A 17221-nucleotide genomic window follows, 5' to 3' on the forward strand; every position below is an offset into this window, starting at 1 on the left:
CTGCCTGTTTACAGGAACTCCTCTTGTGAGAGCTACTCAGGGATTTTCTTCCCTGTGGCCCTCTCCTACTCCCCCCATCACTCTGCCCCTGAATTGTCTTTTTACTCCTCTGCCTATTTACCCACCCCATCCCGGCATTCCGCCCACTTTTCTCCACATTTCCCTATCCCTAGTTCATGTCTGGAAATAATAAGCCAGGACAGGGGTCCAGGGCACCCCAGTGTTGAACATTTATTTATGAAGTCAAAGGGAGGGAGGGTGCCTTTCCGCTAAAGATCCTGCTGAGACCTGGAAATCAGGACTCTTACACCAGTGTTCAGGACCGTTGATGGTCACTACAGAGAGAAAACAGCACCTAACAGAACCTAACAGTGCCAGCCAGTGGTCAACAAGAAATCGCAGGGCATCAAAGAAGAGAGGGACAAGGAGGAGGACAGGGAGAGGCAGAGGCAGAGGGAGAGAGACAAACATGGAGAGACACAGAGAGGAGACAGATTATTTTTAAGCAAGTTCTTTCCACTTATGAATTTTGTGTTTGTAGTTTTATTTTAGGGTGCGTTGGGGGGGTTGGGTTTTTTTTTTGTTTGTTTTGTAAACACCAGTTCCTCGAGGGAACCTTATGCTGACATTTTCCATCTTCTGTCCCTCACTACTGTCCTTAGTACCAACACTGTGTATTTAAATGTCTTTGATGAATTTTTTTCCCTACCTGCTTTTCCATGTTTAAGTTTTGTTTGGCTTTCCCTCTGGAACTCTTGACCTGTCTTTCTATACACCACCACGCTTCCTCTCTGGAACATGGCATTTGATAGACATGCACGCAACGAATTATTATTGTATGTGTGGACTCTACCTTAACAATTACCCTGAATCTTCTCAGTCTCTTTTTTGCTTGTGATACTCGATAAGTAGCCAAGCCTTGGGGTCACCTATGTTGTATAGGAAGAAGCCTGGACTGCTGTGGGCCGGCTGGTTAGGGGACAAACCCTGGGCAGCTGGGCCTTACCTCTAACTGACCTCATCTACCCAGCCTCAACCCCAGAGATGCTGGAACTGGATCCTGGTGGGTTACCTTGGCAACCTCACAGTGTTGTCTGTTAGAATGTCCTAGGGCGGCAGCTTTTAATTCTATCACAGCGGTCTCTTCGGGGGGGTTGTGTAATAGTGCTGTTTCTCTTCTGCTCACACTTCCTTCCCTTATGATTTCACACTAAGTACTTGTGAAGGATGCTGAACACGAGGAAAACCGAGCTATTACTGCACAACAGGTCACAGATGCTCCCAGAACCGGGATCCTGCCTGTGGGAAGCTGATAAAACACAGGTCTGAGCTAATGGGAAAGCTGGGTCCCCTCACACCCTGTGGGGGAAGGAGGAGTTTACCCGGCCTAGACAAGTGTAGGAAGGCCTGTATAAACCCATCTGAGCTCAAGGGAAAGAAGTGCCCTACCTGGAGCGAATTTGTCCTGGCCTGGATGCACCCCTCCTCTGGAGATAATCCAGCGCCGGTACCAGCAGCTGGAGCAAGGTTGCTGTCCTTAGCTACGGTGGAGGAGAGACAGCCTGCTATTCTGCCCACCTTTTCACACACAACCCCCCAAACCACAAGTCCACCCGAGTTAGGGCCACCCTGCTCCTAACTCAGCTCTGGCTAACTCCATTTCTGCAGACAGAGGTAACAACTTGGGACAGAAGGTATGCACGACAAAAGCATGCGACACAAAGGACTGGTACCTTGACTGATAATTCATAAGACCAGGAAACCCAGAGCTTATGCCCATCCTGTGAATGGCATTTGGGCTGATGGGAGAGATAAGTCATCTATGACACATAAGTTATCCTTACAGTGATTGCTGGAGGTAGCTTCGCAACCATAGTGAGGTCACCTTTGGCAGGTACTTGCTCCATAGCCCATGGTTATGGGGAGGTGGCTCTATGCATGATGGCTGTGGTTCCTGCCACAGACAAAGTGGTAGAGGCCCCAGGGCCATGGTTTCTGAGCAGTCCCTGTCCCTTGTTCCCTGTCATGAAGTACCTATGGCAAATTGGTTTCTCCTGGTCACACTGGCACACCGCTCAGTATGACAAGCTTCTGAGTCTGTCTTGGGATATAAGGATGTGAACTGGGTGAGGGCAGGGAGCTTGTATTTTTGGTATTTTTGTGTATGTATTGATCTGCACAGACGAGCTAGCAATTTTTGTCTGAAGTAGTCAAACCAATATCTTTGAAAATGCTATCCACAGGCATGACCAGTTCGAGGAAAGGTTGGATTAGAGCCAAATAATCCATACACACACACTACAAAAGACAAATTACTGCTATTCTGCCCTGAGTCTCCTCCTCGTTTTAATTCTGAATTCCTAGCCTGTGTGAGCAGTTCAGGGGACAGGGGCCCTCCTGTGGCTGAGACTGAATTTGCTCTCTAGAGAAAAGAGCCATTAGAGACTAAATCTCTCAGGAATAACAGGAAACAATCTGCTCTTTGGGCTTTGTTTCCCTCATATGGCCTGAGGAACTGCCTGGCCCTGCCAGTACCATCCACATCCCAAAGATGGAGTCAGAAGCTTCCACTTGCTTCAAGGTTAGTCTATTAGTAAGACATATTTGTTGGTTCATATAAGTCAGTGTATTATATTGCTAGAGATTGTGTGTGTGTTCATTCCAGTGTATGTGTATGTGTTGAACAGTGAATTCCCATATGTATGCCCTTTCTGTTCTCCAGATATAAAGAGAGAACGCACGGAGAAACATCCCTGGTACCTGTATCGTTTCCTTTTCTCAGCGCTGGGATGAAATGTCTGATGAGGTGGTAGCTCACAGGAAGGAGGGCATATTTAGACCAGTGTTTCAGGAGATGCTGCCCATCGAGGTGGGGGAAGCCATAGTGAAGGGAACTTGTTTAGATCTGTGGCAGACAGGAAACAGCAACTCCTCCTGAAGCAGTGGCTTTTTACAAACTTCAAGAACTACCACACGCCATGCTTCTTACCCTAGGCCCCAACCCCTGAAGTTCCATAGTCCCTCCAATCCCCCTCAAAAAATATTACTATCAGCTGGAGACCAAAAAGCATGAGTCTATGAGAGACATTTGACACTGAACTATAACAGTACGTGGATGTTAAATTATTTTTACATAGTAACTGATAGGATTTTTCCTTCCACCTCCTCTCCATCCCCACTGTCTTTTTGTCCACACTGAACTTTCTTAACACCAGAGAAAAAGCCCAGGAGGCCGTTGTGCCAGGCTGCCAGGCCTTTGTCTCTGGTCGGGAGGATAAGGAAATGGGCAAATGTTTTGTCATTATCTAGATTTATTAGACATAAAGAAAAAGCATGGTTTTTACAAGGAAGAGCTAGCACAAGAACAAGAACAAGAACAACAACAAAATCTTAGTTTTTGAGTTTCTGAAGTCAAGGTCTAAATATAGAATTAAAAAGTGGAAAAGACTAGGAAATCAAACAGACCCATTGCCCAGGGTCCTACCTCCATTCCTTTCTACTGTTACTGCCTAGCAGTCTAGATTAAGTTTGTTTTCTCTGCCAGTTAAAGAATTAAAAGGCAAGAAGAATCTGAGCACAAAAGGTAGCAGCAGCAGGGGAAATCTCAGACGCAGCAGACAGAAGCAACCAACCAGCACGGAAAACCATCTATTAAGGGTGAGGAAACTCATAGGGAGGCACACAGAAAGATCTGCAGCACAGCAGAGCCCTGCCTTCCCCAGGGGTGGGGCTGGGTTTTAAGGATGTTTTGTGGGGCTCTTTCTTCCCTAATTTAGGATTGGCCAGTTTGCAAAAAGACACGGAAACTGAGGCCCCAAACATCAGGTAAATGTGTTCTGGTCCTAGCCTTGAACTTGTGAGACTAGACCTGCAGCGGTGTTGGCGGGAGAAAAGGCTCAGGAGGCCTTTGTCTCAGGCTGCCAGGACTTTGTCTCTGGTCAGAAGGATAAGGAAGCAGGGTTCATCACTATTGTCTAGCTGTGGCTCTCCTCACCTGTCTGCCATTCAGAGATCTGTCTAACACCTAGCCCTGTGCTATCACTATCTTTGCCATGCAATGCGAGCATGCACGCTCTCACGCACACACACGCATGCACACATGCACACACACATAGGTCTGACATGAGTCAATGAAAGCCTGCACAGGAGAAAGGGGAAGCAGGACAGGAAAGGGGGGTGTCAAACAGGGGCTGGGGGTAGCTCCAGGTCTCCCTGAAGGCAGGATTCAAAGTTCAAAGCCTGCTGGCAAGTCCTTCGGAGCGCTCTCTGGACTGCTGCTCTGCTCTTGGACCCTAGGAAGAACCTGCGCAGAGGAGCACTGGACCTGTAGCAGAGAGGCAGGCCACAAGGGGTTTATCCCCCAGTGGCACTGACAGTGAACCCCCATCAGCAGCAATGGCAGTCACCTGGGGAGCATCCTGAGGCTAAGAACTCCAGAACCAGCCTTTGCTGCTTCTATTTGCCTTCCTTTTGTAAACCTGACTTAGGCTTTCTGCTGCTGGGATAAAAACGATGACCAGAAGCAACTCCGGAAAGAGACGGTTTATTTCTGCTGACATGTGTAGTCAACCAGTCATGAAAGGAAATCTAGAAAGGGACCCAAGATTGGGGGGGGGGACCTGAAGAGGGAAGCTGAGGCAAGATTCAAGGGGAAACCACTGATTCTGGTCTTGCTCCTCGAGGCTTGCTCAGCCTGCTGTCTCATGGTGGCTGAAAGGCAGGCAAAGCTAACTGCTGCGAATAGCAGGGGCTTTTGAAATCTCAAAGGCCACTCCCCAGTGACACACCTCCTCCGGCAAGGCCACACCTCCCAGTGCTCTCCCAATAGTTCCACCAAGTCGGGACCAAGTACTTAAAACATATAAGCCTAAGGGTCGTTCTCATTCACACCACACCAGATGTGTCTAGGTTAGGGTCAAGTTGACAAAAAACCCAACCAACACAGCCTGGCCAAGGCTTCTTAGGGAAGGAAGAGTTTGTGTTGGCTCAGAGTCTGCAAACACAGACCACCCACGATGGCAGGGAAGGCACGGTGGGCAAGGACAGCTTTGGAGGCAGAACCTCGAGGCGAGCAGCCACACTGTTTCCTAAATCAGGAAGTGGAAAGGGAGGAATGCTTATTCTCAAGTTTGTTTTCTCTTTTCTTCCTTCTTTTATTCATTCCAGGATGCCAGCCCAAATGGGCTGGGTCTTCCCTCCTCTGTCAAACCTCTTTAGGAACACCCTGAGGTGTGTCTCCTGGGTGCTTCAAGTCTAGGCCAGGTAAAATAAGGATGAGCTGTCACGGTCTTCCTTTAACATATGGTAGCAAAGGCTTTAAGTGGAGAATAAGTTGTGATCTCTCTGCACAGCAGCCAGCAGGCCCCAGGGTAAGAGAGTTGCTCACGGGCTGGTGAGATGGCTCAGTGGGTAAGAGCACCCGACTGCTCTTCCGAAGGTCCGAAGTTCAAATCCCAGCAACCACATGGTGGCTCACAACCATCCGTAATGAGATCTGATGCCCTCTTCTGGTGTGTCTGAAGACAGCTATAGTGTACTTACATATAATAAATAAATAAATCTTTTAAAAAAAAAGAGAGAGAGTTGCTCACATCTCTGTCCACAGATCTGCCCCTGGAAGAGCCTTGATGGACTAGCTCAGAGTCCTGTTACAAGGCAGCACCATAGCCATCATGTTTCTGGTTAGCTCATTCTGGCCCATGGCAAGCGATCTTCCAGGCTCCTGGTGGTTGGGAGAGGCTCTGGTGAATTGTGAACACAGTGGTATTAGTATTAAAACAAAACTCCCCCCTCCACTTCTTTCATGCCCAAGCAAGGTCACTGGTGACATTCTACACAATGGCTGCTGGTCAGGCTGCGGTACCTGGCTGACTGAGGTGCTGAGCCCGGAACTGACCTGCACTGACTACGTAGTATGACTAAGAAACAGCTTGCTCTGAAGACAGAGACTATGTGTTGCTCCTTTCTGCAACGAAACCTTGCCCATCCCGCCAAAACCTGCAGAGGTGACATACCTGGGGTGATGGAGAATGAAGAAGTGACAGACACAAATCCAGAAAGGGCGAGCTCAGATGGGCTGTGCACACGCTGATGGACAGTCACCAGCAGTAGCCTGGAAACCATTTGTTATAGACAGCACCGATAGGCAAGAGGGGCTGTGCTCGCTAATGTCAGTAGCAGGTCTCTGTGGAAGAGCTGCTTCAGTCCTGGGTTCCAGTCATCCAGGAGGAGGAAGCTGAGGTTGATAGTTTCTGCACACTAACTAAAGGTCAGCCCTTTGCCACACCCATACTCACTCAGATCAGAGAACTCCATCTGCTCCCCACATTATCCTGACTGATACACCCACGTTACAGAAGGTGATCTAGTTTCATTTCGTTGTTGTGATAAAAATATCCTGATAGAAACCACTTAGGGGACAAAGGACTTATTTTAGCTTACAATCCCAGAGGGATAGAGTCTGCCACAAAGAAAAAGAGTGGCAACTGGCTGGAAAGCCTGGTAGCATGATGGCGGGAGATCGCTGACTGGACATCCTGCATGCATATTCAGAAAGCTGGGTGTGGGGCACAGAGACACCAGCCACTGGGAGAAGGCTATAAAATCTCAAAACCCAGCACCAAAGACTTCAGACTTGGAGACTCCACCTCCCACCTCAAAAAGGTTCCATAACCTCCCAGACACCAACATCAACCCTGGTGCCTGTGGGAGACAGTACATCTTCATATCACAAAAGACATCATGACAGGGGGGCTAGAAAGCCTAAGGCAGTGGTCTCAGAAGGGCATCTCCCCTAGGAACCTGGGATCCACATTATCCTCCATCGCCCTCAGTGTCCCAGAACCTGAAACACAGTAGGGACACCAGTCACTTGTTCATTTATCAGAGGTCGACCGAGGGGTTCCATGGGCCAGTGTGGTGTTCGGAGCAGCAGTGACCAATAGGTAGTTTCCTATGCTCAGACAGTTGTCATTTAGACACCTCTCATGGTTATCTGCTAAGTACAAATGAAATATGGTTCAGAGACATTGAGAGACTCCCCCAAGGTGACCCAGCTAATACACTGTCAACTGCGACTGAGGCCTGAGCTTCCTTCATTCTCCCAAGGCACCTTAAAGTAATAGAACCTGTGTCTACAAGTTTACTCTGAAGAGTAGGTGGGATTTCACTCTGCACCAACTTGGCTCCCTCCTCAATGCTTGCTTATTGCTCTCATTCCTTGATTAGTACCCAGATCAAGGCCTGGCCTGGCGACAATAGGCATCCCTAAACATTTGCTGAATGGGTATCAGAGCACAATGCATCAGTGGATGGAAATAGCTGAGAGAGACTCAAGTTCATGCATAGTAACTCATCACTCCAGCACTGTGGACGGAACTCAGTGTGCGCATCTGCACAGCGTGCTGCGGCCCTGGACTCCTCCCCTAGCATCGAGAAGAAACCACTAAATGTAAGCGGTATACCTGATCCAAACAACTTTTGAAATGCAAATTGCCACTGTGCGATCAGTATTTCCTATTATTTCCCATTACTCTCCCCTCTCGCTTCCCTGATAAAACTACTTGGTACCTTTATTCCAGGAGTTGTTTGTCTTAGTATAAAGGCCAAGAAAAATGTCGGAGGCCTCAGAAGCTAGAATCCCAGAGTTTCAAATACTTCCAAGAGGGCAGTAATGCCTTCCAGACTACAGGGAGGGAGGAGAGACTGGAAGAGAGCAGGCATGGCTCTGCACTGAGATCCTGGGGAAGGTGAGCCAACACTGTCCCCGTGGTTTATTCAAAAGGAAACACAGAACTGGCACAGGGTTCCATGTCTGTAATCCCAGCGCCCAAGAGGCTAAGGCAGGACAATTGCCAATTCCAGCCCATCTGTCTGGGCTGCACAGCAAGATCCTGTTTGTCTATTCCTTCTTCCCTCTCTCCCTCCTCCCTCTCTCCCTCCTTCCCTCCTCTCCCCTCTCTCTAATCTCTGTCTCTCTCTGCCTGTCTCCCCCCACCACACCCCCCCCCAAACCTCTCTCTGCAGAAAAGGTCTCTGTCCCCCACGCTTGGCTCAATTCTGAAGACCACGGAAGCCACTGTGAATGTGAGACGCAGAGGCTTGATGAGAAAACGGAGACATCAGTGGGAATGCAGCCCACTTTTCCCCACTTGCCTTCTGAATGAGCTGCCTTCGAGCCCCACAGGGCAGAAGCACAGGCTCTTCTGAGCTGAAGAATCAAGACAGAGTCCTGATACAGCCAGGTGGCTGTGGCCAGTGGCCCAAGAAAGCCCAAGTTCCCTCAACTGTGGCTTGCCATGGAAGACCCAGAGTGACCCATGCCACAACCCAACCCACCCCCTACTTACACTGCCAAGCAATTGAAGGGAGTACAGAGGTAGCATGGTGCTGTTGGCAGTCCCACAAAGAGTCTCTGCATCTTTGAAAGTGCCCAAGTCACAAGATGCCCTTATTTCCTGTAAGCAGCAGATAAATCAGCCAAGAACCCCCCAACCTTCCCCCCCCCCCAGCCAACAAGAGCTGGTGACAGACGGTGGGCAGACACAGTAGAGGATAGAACAAAGCATGAGCAAGTAACCATGTGACAAGAAGCACCCCTCAGCCACTCTTCTGGGTGTGGTGACTCTGATCAGGGACAGCCAGTCTTGTCCATTCATTGACCCAGAACTTAGCACCGTGCTAGGATCCCAGAATGGACAGGAGGAAGCTGCTGCCTCCTCTGCCCTGCAGCTATGGGAGGAGGTGAGTGTGCCCTTAGCTCAGCACCTATGCAAGTGTGTTGGGAACCAGGTCAGGGTTAGACAGTTGCGAGGTGACATGAATAAGGAAAAACATAAGCACCTCCTCCCAGATCTCCCAGGAGGCCCAAGAGACTCAACCTGTTGTCTCCTCTGAGCTCTCAGTGCACAACTCAGGCCCACCAGTGAGCTGTGCTCCTGCGGCCAGCACCCCAGGGCAGAAACCTCTCCCCCTACTCTTTGCCTCAGCTGGCCACAGGAGCGCTCCAATTAGTCCCTATTAATCAGATGAACGGAGGAAGGAAGGAATATGAGACCAAAAATGCAGGTGAATCACACTCAATCCAGAGCCAAGGCCCTTCTAGATACAGTGGTTCTCACAAAGCCTGCAGCCTCCTCCGGACTTCCTCACCCCGCCCTCTGAAGGCAGATAGCAGGTTAAACCATCATGGCTTCAGCCCACCTCCCTCTCCCTCCTTATCATATCCCTGGCTCTCTGTTCAGCTGAAATGGAGATCTTGGAATAGAAAGCACTCCGTCCATCAGCACCAAGACTCTTTCTCTCATCCAGGCCTACATGTAGAGGCAAGCTGACAGCACTGGGAGTCAGGGAACGCACACGAACAATTTCTTCCCAGACCTAAAATCCTGATTTTGGCACCTGGCCTCAGCTGAGAAATAACTGGATGATAACAGGGCCAGGATCACATGTCTGCCTTCTCCAGCCACTGGCATCGAGCTTTGCCTAATGCTTGTTATCAAGGAACTATCAATATTTTACAAGTGTTCCCATTTCTGCGGGGGGCGAGGGGAAGGGACAAGGCAAGAAGAACAGCTGATTAAGGAGCGCAGGCCAGGACCTCAGTGGTCCAGACGTAGCAAGGCAAGGTCGTACCCTCACACTGACCCTCTCAAGGTCATCAGACTAATTGTCTTAAGGAGAGAATCTTTAAGTTCAAAGCCCATATGTCCTTTCTCTCAAACCAGTTCGAGCCAATAGTCCCAGCACAAGGAACACAGAAGCTGGAGGTCCTGGGCTTTATATGATTTCAATGGCAGCTCAGGCTACCTAAGACTGAGCAAACAAATCTAAGCTGCACTGTAGATTCAAGAGTGGGTCAGGCAGGGTTTCGTGAATACCAATGAAGAGGGCACTAGTTATCCTAACACGCAGCAATGAATATGGACCACCCTGGATGGCTCGGCCAGTGTGGAGAGCTACTGAGCATGTTAGAGCAGCAAGGCTAATGGCCTGGCCACCACGTCTTATTTTAAGTGCTTTCCTCCCAAAGGGGGGCAGAACTTAACTTCCTGCTCCTTAACCTGGACAGCATGTGACCCCTTTGGGACCAAAACAATGTGACCTGAGATAGTGCTGTGTGAGGTTCACCTGTGATAGGCTTTGTTCTTGAGGTGAGCAGCCCAGCTTCCTCCACCCTCCATGTCTTGAGAAAACACCAAGCGACCACCCAGTTGAAAGGCCTGAGGACCGCCGAAAGACAGAGATAGGCTCAGGAAACCTCAGCCCTGCCCACTGATTTGAAAGGAACTTAAGAAGCTGCAACCAAAGGCAGCCAAGTGAGCCTTCCCCAGATCCTGGCCCACGGGGAATAGAAGCAACGATTGAATCATCGTTGTCTATTGATCCCACCATGTGTTGAGGTGACTGGTTAGACAGCAACTCAGAACTCAACCCAACAGTTGGCATATGCAAAGCCCACCAGGGGACTGGATGAGAAGGCTCAGTCAGCGAAGTGTTCGGCTTGCCTTGCAAGCATAAGGACCTTGGTTGGATCCCCAGACACCACATTAAAAGCCAGATGTTGTGGCATATGCTTTAATCTCAGTGCTGAGGAGGTGGAAACAGGCAGAACCCTGGGCCTGAAGGCGAAGCCAGCCAAGCCTGAGCTTCACATGGCCCCAGTGAGATCATCAATTCAAGCAATGAAGTGGCCAGTGAGTGCCTGAGGAGCAACTCAAGGTAAGTTGCGACCTCCACACCACACGTGCGTGCATGCCCCCTCTCCCTGACACACTTTTTTTTAAAGAGTTTTATCTTGTAGGTCTTTTTTAAATGTATTTTATTTCCAACATAATAATTTTATTGTTTATTTGGGAATTGCACATAATGAACCCCATCACATCTACCATCCTCCCATGTTCAACCCCCTACAATTGTGACCTTACCCCCAAAGAAGAAGAAATAATGATGATGATGACAACGACGACGACGATGATGATAAAATGTTCTATTTGTGTTGCCCATATACTCCCTGGAGCATGGTCATGGCTCTCAGTGGTCAGCCTCTTAAAAAAAAACTGAGTCCTTCCCCATCTGCACCATGACCCCCGCCAGTAGCTATCAATTGTGGCTAGCACAGTTTTAAGGGTTCTCTTTGATGGCTTCCGGTGTAGGCTGTTACTTTGTGGGGAAGGGCTGGAGGGATTGGAGAGTGGAGGTGGGAGTTGTCACAGAAGCCCTTCTGTGACCCTCTTTCTCAACTGTGAGTCTGCAGGCTTCGACACCTCTGCGACAGAAGCTTCCTTGCCCTTTACAGTAAATGGAAGCAGAGATCGTGGAGGTACGATTGGCCTTCAGGGTCAGCACAAGCCTGAACCTCGGCATGGTCTGGCAGAGGTACAGACCACAGACAGCAACACAGCCCTCCGCCTCAGTGCATGCCACAGGCACCAACATGGCAACCTATGGCAGAACAGCCTCACCACACACATCAACAGGGTCTCCAGCAGCAACCCAGACCACAGACACTAGCATGGCATCCTGCAGCAGCACAGACTCTGGACAGCCACCTGGCCTCTGGAGGAAGCATAGACTTTGCACATCAACACAGCCTCCAGTACCAGCTCAGTCCACCCGACCCTCAAGCCTCAACGTGGCCTGGGGCCAGACCCCAGACCATAGACCATGGAGGTCCATCCAGACAATGACCTGTCCTTCATCTCTGACAGCTTGCTTGGAGCCAGGGTGTAATTGGGCAGTGTATCGGGCGGTTGGGGGGGGGTGGTTGAGTCTGGGCAAGCTCCAGGCTTCTGCACACCTTGCCTGCCACTGCAGCCTTCTTTCACACTGGTCACCACCTTTGCATCTCTGGTCCTTCCTTTCTCCACTGTTCCTTCATCATTCCCCCCTCCCCATCTCATACTCACTTAACACAGTGGTATTAGAAATGGCAGTGTGTTACACTCTGTGTGTGTGTGTGTGTGTGTGTGTGTGTGTGTGTGTGTCTAAACAGCTTTACCTGCAGACGTTCACTGCAACTGGTCATTGGCCTGGTTTAAAGTTTCTGGTTTCTAACACACCGTAAATACTAGACCATCACTCAGACTTGTCTCAGATACTCGGCTGCTGCCCAGAGTCAGGGAGGTGGGGCATCTATAGGAAGATTGATGCCCATGCCCCCTGTGGCTCCCTCAGACCTTATCTGCCTGGCATCCTCTTCCCCTAGCTTCTCCAGCAAGCATCCCCCACACCCTCAATACCCCAACAGCCCTACCCTATAAAAACACCAGTCAAGGAGACTAGCAAAACAGGCAGCATTCAGCCAAAGGGCTTTCTGAAACTCCAGAGGGGAAACAGAAATTAAGGAACAAAAATCCCACCAAACTAGGACAAACCCAGAAATCAGCACCCAGATCTGTAAGACCCCAAACCCAGATGCCTCAATGCCAGCATAAGAACACAATAACCATGGCGGGCAGTATGTCATCACCAGAGCCCAGCTATCCTACCAGAGCAGGTCCCGAATACTTCAGCATAGCCGAGGCACAAGAAAAACCTTAAAAGCAACTATACGAAGATGATAAAGGCTCTTGAAGAGGAAATGAATAAATCCCTTAAAGAAAACCAAGGTGGCAGCAATTGAAGGAAATGAATAAAACTATTCAAGAACAAAAAATAAAAATAGAAGCAAATGAAAAAAAAAAAGAAAACTCAAACTGAAGTAATCCTAGAAATGAAAAATGTAGGAATGCAGACAGGAACTACAGAGATGAGCTTCATCAACAGAGTACGAGGGTTTTCCACCTTAAAAGTCTCAGGCATAAGCCGGGCATGGTGGCACACGCCTTTAATCCCAGCACTTGGGAGGCAGAGGCAGGAGAATTTCTGAGTTTGAGGCCAGCTTGGTCTACAGAGTGAGTTTCAAGACAGCCAAGGCTACACAGAGAAACCCTGTCTCGAAAAACCAAAAAAAAGTCTCAGGCATTGAAGATGCCATAGAAGACTTGGATAGATCAGTCAAAGAAAATGTTAAGTGTGAAAAACTTCTGACAAAAAGCATCTGGGAAATCTGGGACACTATGAAAACACCAAAACTATGAATCCCAACTAAAAAACCCAGAAAATATTTTCAATAAAATCATGAAAGAAAATTTTCCTAACTTAAAGAAGGAGATACCTATAAAAGGTACAAGAAGCATACAGACCACCAAATAGATTGTTCCAAAAAGAAATCTCCCTCAGCACATAATAATAAAAACACTGGACATATGGAAGAAGGAAAGAATATTAAAAGCTGCGAAGAGAAAAGGCCAGGTAACATATAAAGGCAGATCTATTAGAATTATACCTGACTTGCAATGGAGACTCTACAACCCAAAAAGGCCTGGACAGATGTGCTGCAGACTCTAAGAGACCAGACGCCAGCCCTGATTACTATATCCAGCAAAACTTTCAATCATCACAAATGGAGAAAATAAAATATTCCATGATAAAGTCAAATTTAAACAATATCTAGCGACAGATACAGCCCTATAGAAGATGCTAGAAAAAACTAGGGAGGCTAACTACAAAACATGAAAGGGCAAGAAATAAGTAATCTCATACCAGCAACACAGAAAGGAAAACACACACACACACACACACACATGCGTGCACACCATGTACAAACACATACACATGAGTTTTACATTATTTGAAATGTTGGTGGAATTATCCAAGAAAATAAGCCCTTTAACATACATCTGCACACACACTTCCTGGGATTTATGTATTACGGCTCATCAGCCCCCAAGTCTCTGGAGAGACAGCCCTATGGCCCACAAAGAGATAATGACTAAAAGTGGCCCTGGCCCTGGAAAGCCTGCAGCTTACCTCAGCCTCAAGTTCCCATTTCTGGTTCTCATTATGACACAGAAGAAACCTTCATTGGTATTTTTACTTAAACAAAACCAAAAGATAATTAGCAGCTGCTTCAGGGGTTTCAAGCTCTTACATCTGGGATTTCCCAGAAAGCACTATTAATATTAGCAGCAAAATGGGTTTAGGAAGGAAAATAGAGCCCCAATTCATCTGCCTGACCACTGAGCAAGGGGAGGGCTGCTGGTTCTAGTGATAGCCCTCCTGGGATTGGCTCTTAGATCACCCATCTCCTCATAACCTTACTGTCAGGTGCTGTGACCCTGGAAATCCTGGGTTTTCCATATGTGATTGCCAAAAGGACCTTCAACAACACTGAGTAGACTCTGCTATTTGGAGGTGTCTTAGTCAGTGTTCTACTGCTATGAAGGGATACCACTAATAAAAAAAGAAAACATTTAATTGGGTCTCTCTTAAAGTTTCAGAGGAACCCCCAGATTGATTTCCAGAATGGTTGTACCAGCTTGCAATCCCACCAACAATGGAGGAGTGTTCCTCTTTCTCTACATCCTCACCAGCATCTGCTATCACCGGAGTTTTTGATCTTAGCCATTCTGACTGGTGTGAGGTGGAATCTCAGGGTTGTTTTGATTTGCATTTCCCTGATGACTAAGCATTTTGAACATTTCTTTAAGTGCTTCTGAGCCATTCAAGGTTCCTCAGTTGAGAATATACAGCAAACCAATAGCCAACATCAAACTAATGGAGAGAAACTTGAAGCAATCCCACTAAAATCAGGGACTAGACAAGGCTGCCCACTCTCCTCATATCTATTCAATATAGTACTTCAAGTTCTAGCCAGAGCAATTAGACAACATAAGGCGATAAAAGGGATACAGGGTTTACAGGAAGAAGTCAAGGTATCACTATTTTCAGATGATATGATAGTATACTTAAGTACCCACCCCACACCCCCAAAAAATAAATCATGAGAGAACTCCTACAGCTGATAAACAACTTCAGCAAAGTGGAGGAATACAGAGGTAACTTGAACAAATCACTAGCCTTCCTCTACTCAAAGGATAAACAGGCTGAGAAAGAAATTAGGGAAACAACACCCTTCACAACAGTCATGACTAATATAAAATATCTTGGTGTGACGCTAACAAGAAAGTGAAATATCTGCATGACAAGAACTTCAAGTCTCTAAAGAAAGAAATTGAAAAGATCTCAGAAGATGGAAAGATCTCCCATGCTCATGGATCAGCAGGATTAACATAGTAAAAATGGCCATCTTATGAAAAAGCACTCTACAGATTCAATGCAATCCCTATCCAAATTCCAACTCAATTCTTCACAGAGATAGAGCAATTCTCAAATTTATCTGGAATAACAAAAAACCCAGGATAGCAAAAACCATTCTCAACAATAAAAGAACTTCTGAGGGAATCACCATCCCTGACCTCAAGCAATACCTCAAAACAATAGTTTTAAATACTGCATGATATTGGTATAGAGACAGGCAGGTAGATCAATGGAATAGAATTGAAGACCCAGAACTGAACCCATACACCTTTGGTCACTTGATCTTTGACAAAGGAGCTAAAACCATCCAGTGGGAAAAAAAGACAGCATTTTCAACAAATGGTGCTGCTTCAACTGGAGGTCAGCATGTAGAAAAATGCAAATTAATCCATTCTTATCTCCCTGTACAAAGCTCATGTCCAAATGGATCAATGACCTCCATATAAAACCAGATATGATGAATCTAATAGAAGAGAAAGTGGGAAGGAACCTGAAACACGTGAGCACAGAGGAAATTTTCCTGAACAGAACATCAATGGCTTATGCTCTAAAACCAACTATAGACAAATGGGTTCTCATAAAATTGCAAAGCTTCTGTAAGGCAAAGGGCACTGTCAATAGGACAAAACAGCAACCTGAGGATTGGGAAAAGATCTTTAACAACTCTATATCTGACAGTGGGCTAATATCTAAAATATACAAAGAACTCAAGAAGTTAAGACTCCAGAGAACCAAATAACCCTATTAAAAATGGAGGACAGAGCTAAACAAAGACCATCCCTACTTATCCCTGACTCGTAGCTCCACTCCCTAATGACAAAGCATTCAAATCTATGAGCCTATGGGAGCCATTCCTATTGAAACCAGATGGGCTACCAGACAGGTATATGGAAGGTGAGGTAGAAATACAGATATTATCAAGACTCAGAATTTTTTCTTAGACCATGTTTCAGATGTTATCACTGACTTACATGTCACTCCCAAATATACTATTCTAAAATAACCACCATTGTTCAAATATACCATGGTTTCTGCACAGGGAATACAGAAAAGGCTCTCGGCTGATGATGTGAGAGTTCTTCAGTTGGTTATCATCACATGACAACTGTGGCTGAGGTCAAGAGACCACTGCAGCCAGGACTGGTCACGTCTACCCATTTTTCTGTCTACCCATCCATCCATCCACCCATCCACCCATCCATCCATCCATCCATCCATCCATCCATCCATCCATCCATCTACCCATACACCCATCCATCCATCCATCCATTCCTATGTGGTCTGCTTCCTCCAGCAAAGCCATACCTCCTAAGGTCTTCACCACGACCTCCCCACCATCCTCAACATCTGAGGACAAGAGCCTATGGGGAAGAAATTTCATATGCAACCCATAATGATTTGTGTGTGTGTGTGTGTGTATAGACACATACATATACAGATAGATAGATATAGATTTAGATATACATACATATATCATATGATATATCATATATATGTATGCATATGTTATATATGCACATATATATACATACTATCTATGTATATATATTTACATATCCCTCTATATCTCCTCCCTACCTCCCTGTCTTCCCTCCAGGCCCCTCCAAGCAGTTTTTAACGTTACTTTTTATTCATTTATAAGAAGGTACAGCAAGAGTGTGGATGTCATAGGACAACTTGTGGGAGTCACTTCTCTCCTTCCACCATGTGGATGCTAGGGATTAAACTCAGGTCTTCAAGCTTGGTGGTAAGGGCTGTACCCACCAAGCCATTTGGCTGGCCTTCCAGTCTTTACTATATTGATAAAGCACTCACAAAGAGACATTAAGCTCCATAAATACCTCATAGCGAACTCCTATGAGCAAGGCAGAAGCTCTACCCTTCTTACAACTGAGCCTTGGACTACCATGGCCACACTTTTACCTCACTCTGCTGGCAAAAAGGGTCCCAAGCCCACCCAGTTCCAAAGACAGAGACACTCACACACCAGGATGTCAAGCAGCAGAAGACGAATGTGGAGGAATTGTGGCTACCATATTTGAAGTTACAAATTGCCACAGGCTGAACTCCATAGTAGCAG

The sequence above is a fragment of the Mus musculus genome, chromosome 17, assembly GCF_000001635.26.
Source record: "Mus musculus strain C57BL/6J chromosome 17, GRCm38.p6 C57BL/6J".
NCBI lineage: Eukaryota > Metazoa > Chordata > Mammalia > Rodentia > Muridae > Mus > Mus musculus.